Source organism: Ambystoma mexicanum, chromosome 7p, assembly GCF_040938575.1.
Source record: "Ambystoma mexicanum isolate Mex_15411 chromosome 7p, UKY_AmexF1_1, whole genome shotgun sequence".
Classification (NCBI taxonomy): Eukaryota; Metazoa; Chordata; class Amphibia; order Caudata; family Ambystomatidae; genus Ambystoma; species Ambystoma mexicanum.
This window is the reverse complement of record NC_090939.1, coordinates 703,077,465-703,098,376: the sequence shown is the minus strand read 5'-3', so window position 1 is coordinate 703,098,376 and position 20,912 is coordinate 703,077,465. Positions and strand designations below refer to the sequence as shown.

At 42.7% G+C, this 20,912-nt stretch overlaps 1 long non-coding RNA gene across 1 annotated transcript in view; it reads right to left on the bottom strand.

The window, feature by feature from the left end:
- Positions 1–19,100, bottom strand: part of LOC138525552 (uncharacterized) — a 198,733-nt gene extending 179,633 nt beyond the window's left edge. The window contains exon 1 of the long non-coding RNA XR_011283350.1: positions 19,020–19,100. This is a non-coding gene — a long non-coding RNA (uncharacterized lncRNA). The remainder of the gene's footprint in view (positions 1–19,019) is intronic.
- Positions 19,101–20,912: the final 1,812 nt, after the last annotated feature.

Sequence of the window (20,912 nt, the reverse complement as noted above, 5' to 3'; positions counted from 1 at the left end):
ACTCCCACACCCAATGGACCCTACATCCAGGTGATCATCGCTTTTTCTGCCCCCTGCATCGTGATCCAATAGAGATGGCCTTTCCCTGGCAACCTGCATAGAGGATCCAAGGGGACGAGGAGTGGGAATGCCTTCAGTATTCTGACAACTGCCAAACATCTAAATATTGTCTTCAGAAAAATAGAAAGATAAATATGAAGTGTGCCCTGTCTTAGAATGACAAGGCCAAAAGGCTTCCAGACTACTCCCCACTACATTACTGAGGCACTGGAGTACAGTTTTGCCAAAAGAGAACTGATATAGAGACATTTGTGAACTCTACAGTTTTTATGGCACAATGAACACATAAAAGATGAAGCTCCGTTGCCAGAAGTAAATTCAAAGGCACACATTAATGAAAATTGCAACACTGCCAGCTTGTAGAAAATGCATTACAATCAGCAGCATGAAGTAAGATGGAGCAAAAGGTATATTTTAGAATGTGAGATATTGATGCAGGCCTCATGTGTAAAGAAAATGCAACATGCTAAAAAGCACCATTTCTGTTCATCAGAGCTGACTTAAAACATGTGTTTAAACAAGGGAAACCTCCCCCATCAGATTCAAAGGTCAAACACTACTTCACCTTTCCATTTGGTCAACCACTTTGAAGCTCAACGGAGCCAGGAGGGGAACATAACTTGTGCCTGGGATGAGGTTTATTGGGGTGGAATGATGGCCACTGAGCAAACAAAACTGCAGCCCATGAATTATTAACTTTCTAAAATAAAATGAAATACCGTTTGTGGTGGGTTTCTGGGCTGACTGAAAGTTGAGATGTAACAGGAGTATGTCACATGAATCATCTGTTGATAGGAATCCACACAAAATTTGACTTTGGGAACCAGTGTTATAAGCTAAAATGTGATTGTAGCTTCCCAGAAAAAGTTACGGATCGGAGAGTCAGTAAAATGGTAGCTTATTGAATCAGATGCCAGTATGTAAAAAGTCCTTTCTCGAGAAATGGAAAAAATGTGTCCTGCTGACACCAGAAATGGTTCATTGCGATCGACATGATTTTACCAAATTAGAAATGTATGGGTTGTGACCTTTATTCACAAATTGGAGAAAAGTATATTGTTGAAGATTTTTACATTCATATCTGAGTTGTTCAGAAATGCAATTCCAGCTGAGTGGAGCAAGAACTTCCAGAAATGGGGTCTAGGGACATGAGAACCAATAGGAGGGAAGGGGATAGTCCTTGTTTAGGGGAAAGAACAAAAGCTTCCCAGTCAGGAGTATCGACCAATGAGCCAGTACATTTTAATGTAGACAATTGCGGGTGTGGTTAGGAGATTTTTTAAACTGGACACATGATGGAATAGGGAAAAACTAAAACATTTCTAGGAAGAAAGGAGGAACTAAAATCAGGAGAGAAGCAGCAGAGCTGGGGAACTGGAGAGCAAGAGAAGGACTGAGGCTGGAGTCGCGCCATAACAGAAGCCAGGAGAGGCAGACAGCAGGATTGAGTCTGGAGTGCCCTCCATAAGTGAGGCCACACCAAAAAGCAGTCTACTCAGGTCCTTTTGCTTCCAAGAAGCTGACTGGCTGATGACGGTACATGTGTACAAACCCAGAGAGATTCAAAGTAAGTACATTTGTCCAACAGAACAGACCATTTGTGGGGTTCTATTTGAATGAATGTATTCCCCTATAAAGAAATTCAGGGGGTGGACATCTAGTTGTAAATCCCTAGCATTTCCTTACTAATTAATAATTTAATGAATTCCCATAGTCAACAGATTCTGGAGTGATTTGGGGAAATTCAAAATCTCCAAAATCTTTCCATGTGCTAATGAGTTTGACGGTGCGGGATAAAAGTGGCAGTAATTATGTTTACCTCCATGTTTCCTGCACCACCAAACTAAAAGTTTGACGGTATTACCTTCAGAGGAATTACTGGATGATAATACCACTGATTTTTGGAGGCAAATTGTAGTAGTTAACTCTAGCTCCAAGCTGGAGGTAACTCCTCCACTTTACCTCCAAAAATCAGCAATATTACCATCCAGTAATTCTTCTGGAGGTAAAACTGCCAGAAATTACCAATGGAGACCTAAAGATTTCATAAAATGGGGATTTACACTGCCAAACCGCCACTTGTAATCAGCCAATGTTACCTTCAGAGGTATTACCTCCAGTGTTCATACCACCAAACCAAGTGGCGATAATAGTAATACCATTTGGTGGTATCTCTGTCGTTTTACTGCCAAGATACCACCAAACCCGTAATGAGCCCCGTCTTTTAAAGTAATTCAGTATCACCTACATCATAGTTGCCAAAACTAACTAGCCCCTAAAGGAAAAGAGGTACATTTGAAACTGAAAATACCAACTGTTCTAAATTCCTCTGACCCTGCCTTAAAGCAGAGGGGTTCCCTCTGGATCTGTGCTGTGCAGAAAGGTGTCTTCATGGTTAGGCAAAGTGAACATCGCTGGTTAAAAAGCTCACTTTACATATGGAGGGAACTAGGAACTCCAAATTGAAGGGGAACATTCTCACTATCTAGTGGCAAAGGAAAGTTGTTCATTATATGTTGAATAGAGTGTTTTATTAAATTACTGTTATGCTAGAATGTTGTTAGAGATGGAAAGTGAGCTGGAATGCCAGTAATAAAGAGTGCTGTGCATGTCTATTCTTTTGTCCACGAGAAAAGCACTACCTTTCACTTAAGTTAGACCACATATGAATTACATGGTGACATGCAGTTGTCATGTCATATTCTCGGGTGCTGCATCGATTATCTTTACCATAGGGGTATTTTTGTGAGTGAAGGAATTATCTGAAGTAGTCCCTAGACCTATGATTCTCTTTTTTTTTTTTTTTTTTTTTTTTTTGATGCTGTAGTTTATTTGAAAACTTTTTCATCGTATAGTTAAGTTGGATCCTTTTTTTTAAAAAATTGTTTGTCCAGTTCGAGTATAGAAGATAAAAAGAGGGCAATTGTGTAAGTGTACTTGTTGTTGTGGCCGCTGAGTAGAGCGGTCCATCTTTCTTGCGTACACATTTGTATCGATGAGAGTTGATAAAAGGCACCAAATTCTTTGCGTTGTGGCGCGAGTGCATTACATTCCATGACGAGGTGGAATATGGTTTCCTCGATTTTTTGGTCTTTGCAGAACCTGCAGTAGTTGTCTTCCTTTTTGATTTGTCTTCTTGTAGCTAGGTGTGCTTTTGTAGGGAGAATGTTTAGGCGGATTTTCAAAAATGTTGTTCGAATGGTTGGGTCTGGAAAGGTTTGCAGGTAGGCCGGTGGTTCATGGATTCTCCTGTTGTCTTTTGTACAGTGTAAGTTCTGTTTGTAGGTATTTTTTTGTTGAATGGTCTTTATCCAATCATTATGTAGCAGTTTTGTTTTTGCGTGTTGTGGACGAAGTGTAAGTAATTCTTCTGTGATGTTTTCACTAACCATTTCTTTTCTCATTGTGGCTTTCCATTTTTGCAGTATTGTCGTGTTGAAGGTATTTTCTTTATGTCGCAGTATTTGAATTGCTGGGGTTTTCCCGTCTGTCAATATTTTGCGAAAGATGTCTAGTCTTTTCCACTGTACGACTGATTCAATTGATTGAGTTGCCAATTCATAACGTATTCTTGGCATTGGAAATGTTTGTGGGAGGCGAAGGACTTTGCGCCAGAAAGTCGCTTCATATTTTGTCCAGTTGACTCTCTGAGCGTTTAGCATTGCTTCGGTACCATAGGTGAGAATCGGGATGTATTTGTGTCTGTAGTAGGAGATAATTGGCTTGAAGGAGAATTTGCCGTATTTTCTGTGAAGGAGGCAGCCTTGTCTTGATAGCGTTTGGGATGTTTGTTCGATTTTGTCCAGCCACTGCTCTTCTGATTTAGACTGGTTTATTGTGATCCCAAGGTATTTAAACTCAGTAACATTTTCTAGTTCGACGTTGTCTATCATGAATGTACGTTGGTTTATTCTTTTTTTTTTTAGTGATTTGGTTAGGGTCATTATCTTTGTTTTTCCCGTATTGATCATTAATTCATTTTTTTTCATGTACTGGCTTAAGTCTGCCAGTGTTGTTTGTAACCCAGTCGGTGTTTTGTCTAGTATCACGATGTCATCGGCATATGCCATGACTGGGACTGGGATCGAGTTGATTTTGGGGGGATTAGTTTTGTCTGATTTTAGATGGTCTTCAATGTCAGCAGTGTAGAGGTTGTAGAGTGTCGCTGCAAGTGGACAGCCTTGTTTGAGTCCGTTTTCTGTTGGTATGGCAGGTGTTGTAGTTCCTTGTCTCGACAATCTGACTTTTATCGTGGTTTTTGAATATAGTAGAATGATCGGTTCTAGGATGTCGGTTGGGCAGTTCCATGTTCTAAGTTTCGACCATAATTTTTCTCGCGAGATTGAGTCAAAGGCCATTTTTAGGTCAATGAATGCTGCGTAGATTGCCGAGTTGGAGTTGATAGCTTCATGTTTGATTACTTGGAGTAATACCAGGTTGAGGTTTGTTCCAACATTGGCTGTAAATCCTGTTTGTCTGGTCGAGAATTTGTTGTTTTTTGTGGCCCACGCAGTGAGTTGGTTTAATAATATTGTTGCAAATAGTTTTCCTAGCGGATCGAGCAGGGCGATCGGACGGAAGTTTTGAGGGTCTTCTTTAGGGCCTTGTTTGTGGATTGGTACGATTACTGCTGTTCTCCAGGAGTTAGGTATTCTATGCAGTTTATTGATCAGGGTTGTAATATGGCATAGAAGGGTTGCCCAAGCGGTTGGATCTTCCTTGATCATGGCATTAGATAGTCCATCTGGGCCTGGTGCTCTAGAAGTGTTGAGTTTGTTAATCAGGCAGATGAAGTCTTCAAATTCTGCTTGTACTTTCCATGTTGAGTCTGCTGTAGTTTGTGTATTCTGATGAGCTGTTTCTCGTAGTGCGTAAATGGTAGTAAAATGCGTTATCCATTTTTCTTGGGTTACATTAGCTATGAGTTTATGCTGTTTTTGTTGATTGTCATTGAGTAGGTTCCAAAGTTCTTTGGTATTGTGGGATTTGTGGCTTTTCAGTATTTGTTCAGCATCCGCTTGTTGAATGAGACTTTTTTGCGATTTGATCCAGTTTCGATGATTGTTTTTCAGGGTTTTGATCTGGTGTGAAGTGTCGGGAGCTGGAGTTTTCTTTAGCTGTCGTATTATTCGGTTTAGGTCTTTTTTCCTTTCGGCAATTTCCTGGTTGTAGAAATGTCGGTGGTCTTTCTGCGGACGATTTTTTCTGGTTTGTTGGAATGGGATTAGTATCCATTCATAGTCGATTTTTATATCATTTGCCAGTCTTGCCTGATGGAATTGTTCCGGCAATGAGGTTGAGGAGGCTTGCGGGATTCTCAGTCTTGTAGTTGTTCCATTTAGTTCTAATGGGGGAGGTGGTAGTGCTGTCACTGTTTTTTCTGGTTTCGCTTCTGAGTGTGCGGTAAGTTGGTTGTGATCGCTCTTGTCCGTTGATATCGTCTGTGCGTTTGTAACTGAATGGTGAAGGTTTTCAGATAGGAATATATAATCGATGATTGCATGGGACGAACCTCTGCTCCATGTGGGTGTATAGGAATTCAAAGTGTTCCCTTGGCTTAGAAGGAGTAGGTTCCGCGTTGTGGTTTCTTTTATCCATCTCTTTGCATTTGGTGATAATTGTGAGTGCTTTAAGAGGCTACCGTTTTTATCGTATAACTTGATGTTCAGATCGCCACAGATTATTGTTTCTGATAACGGGTATTTAGCTAAGGCCTCGTCAATCGAAATGAAGACTCCATCTAGGAACGTGTTTGTAGATATTGCTAGCGGGTTCCAGTAGAGGTTTAGAATTAGGATTGTTGAGTTGTTTTTGTCTTCTCGCTTTTGCTGGTGTTTTGTGGATGTTATTATGGTCAGTTGCGTCCAAGGGTTTATATTCTCGGAGAGTATTACTCTGATGTATGGGTTTATCTTGATCAGGGTGAGTAAGCCTGAAGCAGGTCTTCCTTGTTTTTGTACGATAGCTGGGTTTAGGAATGTGATAAAGCCATCGCATGCCGGTGGGTCGCTGAGCCAGGTTTCTTGAAGGCATATGAAATGATATTGCTCTAATTCAGCGGTTGTGTCCGTGAATAGATGTAAATTGCCTCTGGTGTTCCACGAGCACAATGACCAATTGAATCTATGGTTCATTAATTGTTATGAGTTTGAGCTCATTGAGTATTCTGTAGATTCTGTATCTGAGAGGGTGTTTTCGTTGTCATAGATTCTTCTAATTGCATCGGCATATCTGTCTGGATGTTGGCTTCTTATAGAGTATTCTGTAGATGCAGTGTCTGATGAGGGAGTTTCAAAGCTAGTTCTGTTGGGTTTGTTAATTCTATCTGAGTCTGCTTCTTTTGAGGCACGATTTGAGTATCTATCGTCAGTTGTCTGTTTTTGATTCCTCTGTTCAATGTGTAGTTCTTCATACCTTGTGGTTGCTTTGTCTTTTGGTTTGCTTGGTATTCTTGAGGATGTTGATGCCCAGCATGAGAAGCCTAGTTTGTGTAGTTGTTTTCTTGTTGATATGATGAGTTCTTGGTTATTTTGGTCTGGGAGCTCTATGACGATCTTATCCAGGTTCCGGTCGTCTTTGAAGGTTATCAGAGCAATATCTTTTGTTGTGAGTTTGTTCAGGCGAGGTATTACGCCAAAGAGGCGTAGTAGGTTTGTTCTATTTAGAATTACCGGTTCTTGGTTTTTATTTGCATTTTCAATATGGATTTCATATGTTTCATTTTGTCGTAGTGGATTGACGAATATTGGTCTGGTCTGTCTGTGTTGACTGTGATCTTGTGGTGGTGTTGTTATCGAGGTCGACGAGATTGAATCATACGGTTCATCTCTGGTTGTGAGTGTTGAGATGTTTTCCATCGAGATCATTGAGATTTCTTCTAGGGAGATTTCAGTAGAATTGTCTTGATTTTGGTTCGATTGTTGTTCAAGTATTGAGGCGTATTCGTCGATTATTATGTAGCTTGTCTGAATTAGTGGTTGTGAAGATTGTTGATTGTTTTCTAGTGGTTGTTCTTCATGGGTGGTGATGTCGAGCAAGTCCTCGTCAATCAGCGATTGTGGCAGGGTAGGTTGCGCTAGTTTGGGTTTTATCTGGGTTAGCTGAACTTGAATGCTTTGTGTGTTGACAGCTGTTTGTTTCTTCTTTGGTTGATGCGCGATTTGGGTATTCTGGGTTATATTTCTTAGAAATGCTTGCGAGCCCGTTTGTCGTTTTTTGTTATTTTTCTGTTGGGTTCCTTTTATTTCGTTCGTTGTTTTTTCTTTTTCGAAGATTTGAAAGTTTTCCTTTGGATTCTTTGTTATGTTGCTTGAGATAATGGTTTCTGTTTTTTTGTTAGTATTATTTTGAGGTGGTTCTTTCAGTGTTTGTTGGGCAAAATCTGTAATTGTTTCAGGTAGTGGTTGTATCTGAGTTGGGGGTTGTGATGGTTTTGAAAGCGGCGAGGTTTGTAGTCGTTGGTCGTTGGGTCTGGTTGCTTGTTGCTGATGGTGTTCTTTAAGCATCTGTAGTAATTCTCCTGTAAGTTTTGTTTTTTCTTGTCGGTCTCCTCTTGCGATCTCTGCTAATCTTTGTTGCCACCGGTATGTCTCGTCTGCTTCTATTGTCAGTCTTGATTCCACTGTCGAGACAAAGTGTTCGATGTGTATCTGTTTTGAATGGATTAGTGCTAAAAGGGTCGCTTGATCTTTTATTGAATCTTTCAGGTCTTCTTGTAGTTTCAAGAAGGGGATCATTGATTGGGAGAGTAATGCGATGAGCATATTTTGTAAGTCCAACATTGTTGTTGGGATTCTTGGGTGCATATCTTCTTCATCTTGTACATGATTGTCGTTTTTCTGTTGTGGGTCTTTTGGTTTTTGGTTCTTGATTATTGGGTCTGGGGTATAGTAGGATTCATCCGAGTCATAGTTGAATCGTGATGGGACAGTTTTACGTTCATCCAATTCTGGTTGTCGTTCCTTTTTCATCTGTTTGTTTTGGTTTCCATAGGGGATGCAAGGGGTTGAGGTTGATTGTATTTGATTTATTTCTGTTCGTTCTCCAAGTACTTCTTTTGTTTTTTCTGCAGTAGACATGATGAATTCTATTTCGGTGGTGTCCAGTGATAGTTTTGGTAGTTTATTTCTTGTTTTGGATGTTGTTGGTTCCACAGTGCTGGCGGATTTGGCGGAATTGTGAGTTTTAAGCCATGCAAGGCGGGCTAATCTTGCTTTTTCTTTTTGCTTCAGTTGGTCTGGTGTTGGGATTGCTGGTTTTGTGGTTAGGTCTTGTGTTCGTTCTGTTTGTTGGCTGGTTGCGGTTAGCTTGGAGGCGACAGGGTCAGCTGTGAGTTTTGGTTCTTGATTATTAGTTATTTCCTGAGGGTTGCTGTGTATTTCGTGTAGTTTCTCCGATTTCATGGATTGTTGATTCTGGATTTGTTTGTCTGATATTAAGTCCTGTTTTGTGGTCGTCTGCATCTGTTTGGTTGTAAGTTCGATGGGTTCTTCGTTGCTGGTTGCAAGGTTTGTCAAGGTGTCTTGTATCCCGTTGTTTAAGGGGTCTTGTTTTGCGAGCTGGTGGTTTGCGTTCGGATCAGTTGATGAGTTGGTCAGTTGTTGTTCTAATTCGAGTTGGGAAGGCAGTAATGATGGCGCGGACATAATAGGTTGTCCAGGTTTGGTAGTATCTGAGCTGTTTAGTTCAGATGAGATTATTTGGTGATTTTCTACTGTACTGTGTGAGTCTACTGATAGTTGGAGTTCCACTGTGCCGACGGATTTAACGAAGTTGTTGGTTTTCAGCCATGCAGTTGGATTGGCAGTTTCTAGGGTTTGGGCTCTGGAGTCTTCTAAGTTCTGTTTATAGTCTGAACACTGTGTCAGGGACTTTGGAATTTCTTTGTACAGTGTCACTTTCTTGAAGGATTGTTCCAATGTTAGCTGTAGTTGGTCTCTCTCCGTGGTGTTATCGGTCGCGTTCTTAGTTGTTTGTCTTGTTTTTGGACGTTGAGTTGGGTTTTGTTTATTAGTGCGAGTTGTGGCCATTGTTTCCCGATTGTAGAATGCTAGGCTTAGGTTTTGCAAGATTTCTGTTTGGTTTGTCAGAGTGCTGGTCTCCTTTTTTTTTTCTTTTTTTTTTTATCGGGTTCGCTTTTAGGATCCAAGGGACTAACCCTTTCGGTCTCCTGGTTAGCAGTGGCTGCGAAGATGTATCCTTGTTTCGGTTTTCTCTGGTGGATCAAATTGCGCTTTCAGGATCCAAGGGTCGAACCCTTTCGGTCTCCTGATCGGTTATTTCGCGCAGGTGAGTGTTTGATTCGTCCTTCTGTAGTGGCGCGAGTTGCGCTTTCAGGATCCAAGGGGCAAGCCCTTTCGGTCTCCTGGTCAGCAGGGGCTGCGTAGGTGTATCCTTGTTTCGGTTTTCTCTGGTGGATCGAATTGTGGTTTCAGAATCCAAGGGTCGAACCCTTTCGGTCTCCTGATCAGTTATTTTGCGCAGGTGAGTGTTTGATTCGTCCTTTTGTAGTGGCGCGAGTTGCGCTTTCAGGATCCAAGGGGCAAGCCCTTTCGGTCTCCCGGTCAGCGAGGCTGCACTGGTGAATCTTCGTTTCGATTTATTGTAGAAAGTCAGGTACGCTTTCAGGATCTAAGGGCGGACCCCTTTCAGTTTCTTGATCAACGAATGGAACGGGGATGTATGGTTGTTTTGTTTCTCTGGAGCGGTTGGGGTTGGAGGATTAGGATCCAAGGGCGAAGCCCTTTCCGTCTCCTGATCGACGAGGGTAACTGGAGATGCCAGAAGTTAGAACGTTAAGTAGCAGGGGCGAGGCCGCAAAAGCGCGGGCGGTAGAGGATTCTATTCGGTGTGAGGTGGGGTGAAGACGCGTGTACAGTAGGCACAGGCAGGCTCCGGCGTCAAAGATGAATCGCTTGGTTACAGGCCAGCTGGTGCGAGCACACGAAGGGACAGCAGGGCTGTCAGCGGTCGCAACTGGGCTCAAGGCGATCAGCAAGTTCAGGGTCAGTGATGCAGGGCGTGGATGGGTGGTAGGCGAGGAGCATGTAACGGGTTTGAGATCCTGCAGGACGGGGAGCGATGCTTTAGGTGTATGTAGCGTGATGAGAAGTAGGTCACTTACACTATTTTGGCTGTCTTTGGCTGTCTTTGGGTGATTCAGTAGGTGGATTTTTCTGGGGGAGGCGCCGCGGAGCCTGCAGAGCCTAAAGACCAAAAGACTCTGCAGCAGACTCCGCGGCCGCTCCGCGGTGTTCTGGGTATTTTAAAGTCACCAGGTGGAAGTAGGCAAAACAAAGGTAGGACAAGAAGCAGGTCCTCACTGGGTTCAGGAGCAAAAAGCTGTAGAGTCCTCTCACAACCGCAACCAAAAGACTCTGCAGCAGACTCCGCGGCCGCTCCGCGGTGTTCTGGGTATTTTAAAGTCACCAGGTGGAAGTAGGCAAAACAAAGGTAGGACAAGAAGCAGGTCCTCACTGGGTTCAGGAGCAAAAAGCTGTAGAGTCCTCTCACAACCGCAACCAAAAGACTCTGCAGCAGACTCCGCTCTCTTTACATGTGACCAGGGGGGACAAGAGAGAAGAAACTAAAACTGTACAAGTTGTTGCGTTGTATAGATTCTGTGATATTTCATTTTGAAAAATAAACTAGAGTTTTCAACGTGTTGGTCATTATAGCATTGTCAAGAAGGAAACGCTTTTTGCCATAGAGTGAGGTGGCCTGCCTCTTGATAATCATTTTGTAAATAAGAATATTGTCCATTAATTAAGAGAAAATAAATTCTAGTCTTTCTGCACACCAGCCTGGTTCTTGGCGTACCTATTTCCTAAGGGCTGAGGGAGCACTGTGGTGTTATATGTTTCAGAGGGAAAGTTAGTTCAGAATCTAAGTCATTGCTGAATTGATGTGGCACTCCTGATTGGGGTGATTTATTGTTCCCCCATAACTATATCCTACAAGAGCAGGTAAATACATCTCTTAATCTGTCAAGGTACACAGGACCTTAAAAACATTATGTAACAGGGGCTAATTCACAAAGGAAACATTTAGACTGTGTGCTGCCGGCGGGTTACCAGCAGACTCATAACTTCAGACCCCTCATACTTTTTCTAGCCAAGACTTTGTACATGCTCATCTTAGTGTTACACTTTGAAAAACTGAAAAGTTACTCCAACTATACAACAGACATACACCATATTCGGTAAGAGGCATCACTTTTTTCCCCAAAAGTATTACTCCCTTAACTTACACCTGAACAAAGAATGAACACATCTGTACAAAAAACGTTAAACTATAGGAATAAATGCCACAAATTTGCTAAAGGCTTAATACATAGCATGACGATGAGGAGGCCACAGTGCCTCTGTAGTAACACACCTCCTACAAACAGACTGCCACTCCCCACACTTGCCCCTTTTGAACATCCATGTGAACATCCAAAGACACTCTGCAGGACTCCTCTATAAGAATCAACTTTGATCAGGAAATACTCCTTCAAATTCCAAGAGTGTAATACAGGTGAAGGAAATGGGAGAAACATTGTTTCACAGCAGGTACATTTTCTCACCCTGTGTGCACGCCCCACAGGAGGCAAGCTTCCAAACAGATACAGCGTCACAGTTATGAAATGTCAAGGTTCAGACTATCTCATCAGACATCTGGGTGTCAGTGTCTCTGAGGGAAAATGTATAGCAAGCCAGCAAACGGAAGCACATCAGACTTAAGCTCCAGAGATCCCCAGAGCCCCATTAAGAAGGCTCTGCACCATTGATACACCATTAAGCTGGCAGGAAGTGCGGTTATCCCTGGAGAACATGCAAATGCGTCATGTGACTAAAGGCTTTAGTTCATCGGCATCTCGATTCATGGCTATGGCAATGGAGCAGTCAAAGGGTCCCGGAACACAGGCCCCAACACAATTATTACTTTGCAATGCACATGAGAGAAGCTTTCACCACAGAGGGACCTGCATTTTATGTGGCTGTACTCCAGACACATGGCAAACTCAGGGCGACCAAATTCACATGTGAACCCATCCATCAAACTCTATCATGATTCAAGCAAGTGATTTTAAACTGTTGAGCAAGACATCATGGCAAATACGATAACCAATGTGAGGCATAGCAATGTTGTATGTCGATTTGAAGACGTTATACCAATCACATCTTACATTTCGAAATATATGAAAATCATCAGCAAACATTCTAAAATACTTCACAAAATCAAGGTAAAAACATTACCGAATTGCATGGCATGGGAAGAGTGCCTCTATATCACTGTGCCCGCTGTGAACTCACTGCCACCGTCCTTGATCGTACCTTCTGTTACTCCAAACAGAGCCCTCACAGTGCCTACCTAGCAATGTGCTTTCAACATGCATGATGAAATCCTGTTCTGAGACCGATCAGTAGGGGAAGTAAATGGGAGTTACTTTATTTCACCGCGCAGGCAATCCTGGCAGTGGAAGAGCATAACACCACAAGGAACCCTCAAAACAGATACAGCTGCAGAGCCATGAGAGAACGCAAAGCCCACAACAATAAGGCCAAGGGACAATAGGCACCATCAGTAGTTTGGTGTTAATTCAGTGGTTATTCTGATGAATCATTGCCAAACTTGATTACCGTTACTGCAGCTTGGTCCCGTGGACTGAGTGGTTGTGACATGATGGGCAGCACTGCATTTGGTCATTGTGCACATGTCCATTTCCGAGTGTGGTTCTTTGTGGCTCTTATGACACAGCATAGCTCTTCTGAGTGCACTTACTTTTGCCATCCATGGTGGGAGATGTGTGCCAGGGAGGTTGCCTTGTGACATGCTCACATGTGTGATGATTAGAGGGCATTGAATTTTGACGTGGTACACAAAGACACGCCATGCGGTGTACTGGTTTGGGCATGGGGTGATTACATTGTTCATTCTATGCCTATGAAAGGTTGACAGGGCAGCTCAGGTAAATATACATCCAGGTATGCCCGTATCCCCAGGTGGGGTTGACAGGTGCTGTTTGGTTTTCCTTCCATTTCCTTGCGTCCACATGCCAAAGCAGTGGCTGAATGGTTCATGCTGTGTACTGCATTGCATGTGATTGCGTCTGCAGACCTCGGTTGTACTATGTCTGTGTTCTGCATGGCCTTGGCCTATGCAGAGCTACACCCTCGCATGTCTCTCGGACCATTGCCTCACTCCCTGCTCATGCATGCTTCAGGAAGTGCATGTGCACATTCACTGACAGGCTGTCCTATGCGAGGCCTGCCCTGTTGTCATGTGTCTTGGCTGGTGTTTCACAATGGACATGCATACATGTATGCATTGGGATGTGGGTGCGTGTGCCACTTTAAATCTAAAGTATTGTTTGGTGGCCTCTCCGATTACAGCACAGCTCTGTTATTGTGCTAAAAAGCGGAGCCAATCATCTTTGATCGACAGCCTTAATCCCTGCGATAACATGACTTTGACAGTTTCATATTGACATATGTTGGATTGGTGTACAGACAGACTTGCTGTGTGATTATTCAGTCATGTATTCCTACATGTATGTTGATAGTGTTCTGGAGGACGATGGCACGATTTGATTTTCATGTTCAGCCAACCCTTTGGATATGAAAGCACAACCTTGTTGTAGACATGGTCAACTTTTTTGGTTCTAGTTGGTCTCCCTATGTGAGAGAGGGTATGCCCACACGTGGGTCCCTTGCTCACTGAGGAGGCCCGACAAGGCAAAATCATGCCTGGGTTGCTTGTGTTTCCGTGCAGAGGAGCCCTGGGCTCACAGTTCTGGCTGGACTGCTACTATTGGTGGAAGTACCTGATAGATTTGAGAGGTGAGAGTGAGAGATGAGGCATGGCCGTGTGTACATGCAAACAGCTCTCGGGGTGCAAGGCAGCGTTAAACAAGTGGTGGTGTATCATGGTGCACAGGCAAGTGGGTTTGTATGTGCAAAGTTAAGTGGCACGGTGGCTGACGATGAATGTGGGTCATTGGCTAAGTGACAAATATATGCAGTGAGTACCAGGGACACAAAGGCCTATGTGATTCCATGGGGAGACTAGGAGTGAGCTGGGCAACAGAGGGAACGCTGCGTCAATGGCATTGTTGCCATGGACCTGCAGTGTGACGTTTGGAGAAGTGAGTGAGCGACCTTGCAAAGGGTAATGACTGCCACATAGTGAGTCACATAGTTGGGTGTGAGAATGAATGTATAGTCTTAGGCTGCCACCTCAGTGTCAGGCAATAGTTCATCTGCCACATGCAGCTATATACCCCCAGTGCATATATTTATCAGTAAAATTCATCACAGATACATATATTGATAAGACACTTACTGCAGAAAGCGAACAGGGGAACAATGCCACAAAACAACCTTCAAAAATAGGTTCAATTCAATAAAATAACATAAAATATCAAGGTTAGAAAAATTGCACAATTTCTTTTTTTGTATTTTTTTTTTGTAAAGTGCACTACAGGCCACGGGCATCGAGGCGTTGTTGCAAGCAGATGTCTTAGTTACAAGATTATGCAGGAGTGCTCGTGGGTTACAGGGAGCAGAACCTACGCATAATGAAACAGGAGGCAGGCACATGGAGAAATAGCGTGATTCAACAGGTGACATTACATGGGTGATGGGCTACAGAAGAAGGGAGGCTGCAGACGTCCAGCAGGCCAGTTTATACAAACAACCAAGTTAGCCACGAAACATCTAAATAAGCTTCAATTTTGAGACATGATGAAAAATATTCCTGAAGCCAAGGGTAAATGTTTGTTCAAGGCAGATGGCATGCAATACAATTCTACTCTGCACTATACAACGTTAAAGCGTTTCAACACAGACAACACATATCTCCTCTGAAAGGTCTTGAAACGTCAATCAAAATACAATAACATAGAAGGGGGTTTCCAGGGTATGCATACCCCAAAGACACAATCCCGCCCACACACAAGCCTGACCACGTGCAAGCAAAGCATTGGCAGTCTTCTGCTGGAAGCTGCTGTGATACATTCCTGATAAGGTTTAGAACTAGGGCTCGTCTGCGCTAAAGAAATCTTCATCTCCGGCATTCTAAAAAACACCTCTATCAAATGTTGCTTTATTGCCTATGCTGGACAACTCTTATCTGCCTTGACCATGTACACGTATTGTCTAGAAAAGGCAAAAAAACCATACGTCACGTGTGCTTTTGACAGTATGCTTAGAGCATGCACTATACTCGGCTTCCCCTCTTCCCAGTATGTCATCAGTGATGGACAGTGCAGCAGGATTAGACCATATGGACATCCACAAAGCAACCGGGGTGACGCTCGCAGTTCACGAAACGTATTCATTCTGAGCTCAACATATGGAAGTTCACTAGTTGTTGAGTTTGGAACAAGTACACGATTCTTTAACAACTTCTGCTCACTGAGTACTGTTGAGTGACATCCCTCTCCATTCCCAAAGAACACTCCCAAAATGGACTTGACCTAATGTTGTCAAGTTGCAAAAAAAAAAAAACAATACCAGGTTTGGATTTTGCTTATCTCTTACACACACATTCATTTCTGGACTGTTAGACCGAGCAGCGGTCACCACTACCTTGCTCACGTGTGATTTCCAGTTCCTTATCTTACAAAAGCAAATATCGAAGTAGCCAATGCCAAAGCTCCTAAAATAACTCACTAGCTATACATATTCTTGAATTGATTTTTTTATTGGCTCCTACCCACACGAAAGCTGATTTTGTAATAATAATTTTTAATTTCTTGATTGCATGTATTTTATGGTTTGTCATCCGTGTAATTGGTGAAAGCCATGCAATTTTTTTCCAATAGATTAAAAAAGGTGCTTGGAAAACATTACATAAAGAAGGTGACAGACAAGCCCCCTGAGGCACGCCATGTTCTAAAAGCACAAGTAATGCTTATGTGTCCTTGCTGCAAACCCTGCACCACCTGTCACTCAAAAAGGAGGTGATCCAGAGAGCAGCGTTGTCTGAGAAATAAGCCACCTCTTTCAGCCTGGTAACCAGTAACGCATGATCCACCAGGTCAAAAGCTGTGGAAATATCCAGCAGCATAGGCAAAAAAGTTTGACCTTTATCCATTTAGTGTAACAGTCTTGTTTTCAAATCGAGCAACACCGTTTGCATACCGTGCCCCTGCCTGAAGCCAGACTGCCATTTATTTAAAATCATGTGTTCATTCAAATGAGCCAAAACTTGAATGTAAGCCACGCAACATAACATTTTGAAAAGAAATGGCGTGTCAGTAATTGGCCGGTAATTAGCTGCTGTACTTGGGCAAAGTCCCGCTTTCTTTAATAATAACTGTGTAATAAAGGCACTTTTAGTCCCAGCTGGCACGTGATTATCAGCAAAGCAAGCATTCATAAATGTGCACAAGGAACTGATCAAAGTGGAGGAGCAGGACTTTATAATCGTTGATGGGCAAGGATCCCCTTTGCAGCTAGTGGGTTTGAGATCGTCAATAATATTTGCTAATTCAGCTTTGGATACAGCTGCAAAGTTGAATTGAATGTCTAATGGATTTTGCACAGGTTTCGCCGAATCATCGGCGTTAATTAGCAAATCAATATTCATCCTTTTTGCCTCAATATCCTTTTTTATCCGATCCAACTTCCCCCACATAACATCTTGAATCAGTGTGCACCAAGCAGCATCTTTCACCAATATATTCGAGTTCTTCTGGTATGGGGATTCTAATTCTCTCAATTTTTTAAAATTTTCTTTGGCCTCTGATCGAGATTGAATTATCTTTTCCTTAAACATACTTTTCTTAGCTGCTATGACTGCTATTTAAAATCAATTACAACCATTTTATAGGCTTCTCTGCTAGGAGTATCCTGGGATGATCTCCCAGCATAGAAGTATATGATTTTAGTGGAATCGTACAAAATTGTTGCCCTCATTTGTGCACCCCTGCAGTTACTGTGACTTTGGGGGCACACAAAATGAGGGCCAGAGCACCCTGCACCATCAGCTTTAACCCACATTAGTGGGAGGAGCTGACGCCACAGGGATAGCAGGGTGCAGGAGAAGTGTGCCGCAGTAAAAGGTAATTTGGGGGTGGGGGATGGGAAGGGAAAAGCAGGCCTGGGAGCGGGCAAAGTGATACATATGATCATTGTGCCGCACCGTAACTGGCGTCAGCATTTCGGCCGTCACAGTTATGGGCGGCGCAGTGATCGCATAGATCCATTTTAGTCGCCTTCAGTTTCTGTAATTCAGGATTAAACCAGTCTTTACCTTTTTTCTCAGAGACATGTTTAGTTTTAAAAGGTGCCAGGGTGTTTGTAGCTTCCTGCAAAGATTGCATATAGACATTGGCAATATTTTCGGCCGCCTCCAAATTAGTGATCTCATGAACCATAGGCCATAGCGAAGGTTCCAAGGCTTCTGGAGTTAGCTTTTTTAGATTCCTTAATGTAATATTATTTGTTTTCCTTTACTCTGGTCCTTATAGGTGTCTCAAATACTTTTTTGAAATGAACAGAATAATAATCTAATCACGGGCAAGGCAAAACTGCTAAATCTGTTGTTTTAGTATTGTGAGTGGCAACTCAGTCTAATGTGTTCCCTTTAATGTGTGTCGGAGTTCTAACAAGTTGCTCAACCCCCAAGTTATTCAATAAGTCTTCGAATTAAGTGGCTAAAGGGTCAGTGTTACAACCCACCAGTAGTTAAAATCGCCCAAGACCACAAAGTTGCTATTCGGTTTGAGGATAGGTAGTAAAAGATTGTAAAATTGTATAGGAAAGTCTGTCATGAAAGTGAGGGGTCTATGGGCCTCTTATATCGAGTTTGGAGGTAGCCATGCTGTTTTAGCAGCATGGCAACCCCAAACCGGGTATTGGGTCCGGGTCCCAAAAATAGGGAATCACCGGGCCATGCCAACTTTGGTGGGCCCGGTAATTCCCATTCTCGGGACCGGGACCCGGTACATCCCCATTCCCATTTGAGCCCCCATAGGGCTCAATGGGAATGGAGAGGATACTAACAACGGGCCCGTTAATGACAAGCCCGTTGTAAGCATCCTGGTCTGCTCGCGGATGCCGCTAAGGACGTCTGGTCTGACCAGACGTCCTTAGCTGCACCCGCGAGGAGACCTCGTAATATGGAGGCCCAGAATTAACGGTGCCGGTCCCTTACCAGCACTATTCATTCTGCGGCCGCCCTCGTTGTAATGAAGCCCTATATACCAAAAGCATACTGTGAGTGGTTTCAGCATTAATACTTATCTTTATATGTTTGAATTGAGTACCCTCAATTCTTGGGGTGTCTACTTCCCAGATATCCAGATTCACTTTAAAAATGATGCCACCTCCTCTCCCTTCCTATCTATCGTGACGCAGCGTATTATACCCAGCCGAAATTGCTAGCACCAAAGTCAGCCCTGCTGCCTCATAACACCAGGTTTCTGTGAGTGCACAGATATCAACATCAAGATCAGTAATGTAGGTGGCAACCTCTAACACATGTTTAAGCAGTGACCTAATGTTCATGAGCACTATTTTTAAATCCGACATGTTGCTCATTCTAGTGTCCACATTCTTATTTGCAAACTGGAGGAGACTGGGTAGGTCCATCTTTACAGACCCTAGCACATTATCACCAATCCTTTATGGTCTATCCCATTCTGGTCAGTCTGAGTAACCTATGATACCCCTCTCTTCAGCTCAGCTGAGCCAACAACCATTTTAGTGTGTTCCCCTCCTGACACCAAACCAGCAGGCACCTCTCTGGTCGATACCGACAGGTCTATCTTATTAGCGTCCATATGAGTGCCCTCCACTTCCCGCACCGATTCTTCTGAGGTCGAGAAAAACTATTTTGGCATGGTTACTGAAACCTCTAGCAGATAGTGCTGAAGAATATCAGCCCTGCACGCGCCCATTATATGTGGGCGAGCACTGTTTCTTTCAGAGCATAATCCATCCCTAGCAGCATTAATTTGAGGTGAGTACCTGCATAATCGCCATGGATGGACCCTGCTCAATGAGGGGAGAAGGCAGTCAACAGGCACCACGGAGCACCACGGACCGGCACAGACCTGAATGCGCAGACGCGCTGGTGCAGACTTGAGGGACCTATAAGAAATAGGTCCGAAAACTACAGACGTGCCGGGATTTGTAGTTCCCGGACGTACAATGCGTACCAGCAGGAAATCAAATCTAGACAGTTTTCGATTGGAATGCATTATGGACACAGAGATGAAAAGCCCAGAGGGATAACTGTTCACTAGTGGGAAATTCAATACAAATTCATTCAGCACTATAACACATAAATAAAAGCTAAAATGCGGCTAGAATCACAGTTAAGAACAATATTATTTAAATTGATGTGGCATCAACTAAAATAAATCTATTCACTAATGGTCTAAAAAGTGGCTAGAGTAAAAATCAGAAGCAGTCAACACAGTCAAACACATACATCAGAATGGCAAATGGGAAGTTAGCAAGCACAGTAGCTAGGTGGTTCACGGTGCTTCGTGTGGCTGTGATTGCAGGCCATAAACGCAATTTTTGAAAGCCTCTAATATCAATTTGAGGCCGTGAAAAACTTTTGTTAAAACTACTTAAGGCCTTGTGATGAGCAGGCTCCTCTGGCATGTTCTTGGGAGGATAGCTCTGGGACAACGTGCTCGCCTTAGAAGCAAGATGACAGGAGCAACACAGGTTCGATCCCCGGGTACACGCTTAGAAATCTCTGGGTATTAAGCGCGTTATAAGTAACCCATCATACCTATCATTCAATATAATGTCAAAGCAGTGTAGGATAGGGATCACAATCGATTGCTCAATCGTGCTGTTATTTGAGCACATTTAAAAGAATCATGTTTATGAGGTAAAAGTTCTGTATTATACGTTCTATTAAACGTTAAGTTTCAGCAGATTATATTTGAAATAGCTGCAGTCATTTGCTGCCGAAATGTGATGAATTATATCCATGAACGTGGCCTATTTGGGAAAGCCTTTGATGCTGGCCTAACACATTAAGAATTCTTACTAAGCTGTCCAATGCATGAAAACACGTGCATGTAGTGCAGTTTTGATATACACCTAATTCCAGGTCACCCTCTCAGGACATTAAACCAACATATTAATTGGTTGGTACTTTTTCCTGGCAAACTGAGTTGATACCAGCGTTTCTTTTCTTGCAGATTTTGTAATAGTCATTGCAGAATATGTGTGCCATTCTCTCTGTTTTGCAGCTATTTAAAGTTAGGAGCGTGTTGCTTACTTATTTTAATGATGTTTTCATTGATCATGTTTTTTCCTTCCATTTAATTTTAAATTCAAACTGCAGAAACCCAGGAAAATCAATGATCCACTTTGCAGTGTACATTTTGTCATTGCACAATACATGATAGCAGTAGCTGAGGTGAACAAAGCACTTGCTGCATGCCAATTTAATTTCATAAAACATTGACTTCCATAAACGAGAGTGGCCATGCACTGAGCGCGCGGTGGCACTTCTCATCTATCCTTGCTCCACAGGGTGCACAGGCTGTCAAAGTAATTTAAAACAAGCCATACTTTTTGCCGACTTTCCCTCCAACATGTATTTCCAAATATGGCTGCAAAATGTTCACATCTATGTGAATGTTTGTTTCTGAAGAAATTAAAATATGGATTGCCTTTGTATGAAAATATAAAAATACATATTTCGAATTCCCGACTTTTAAGTTCTATTCAAAAAGGTAAGGGCTTGGTGATATAAGAGGAGCGTCAATGGAAATAGTGTTGCTTTGCTAGAACCCTTAATTAATAAAGGTATGTTAAATAAACAAGTGGAGAGTAAACACACCAAATACAGGTACAAGATGTCATAGAATTTAAAAGTGGTTCTATTTTTGA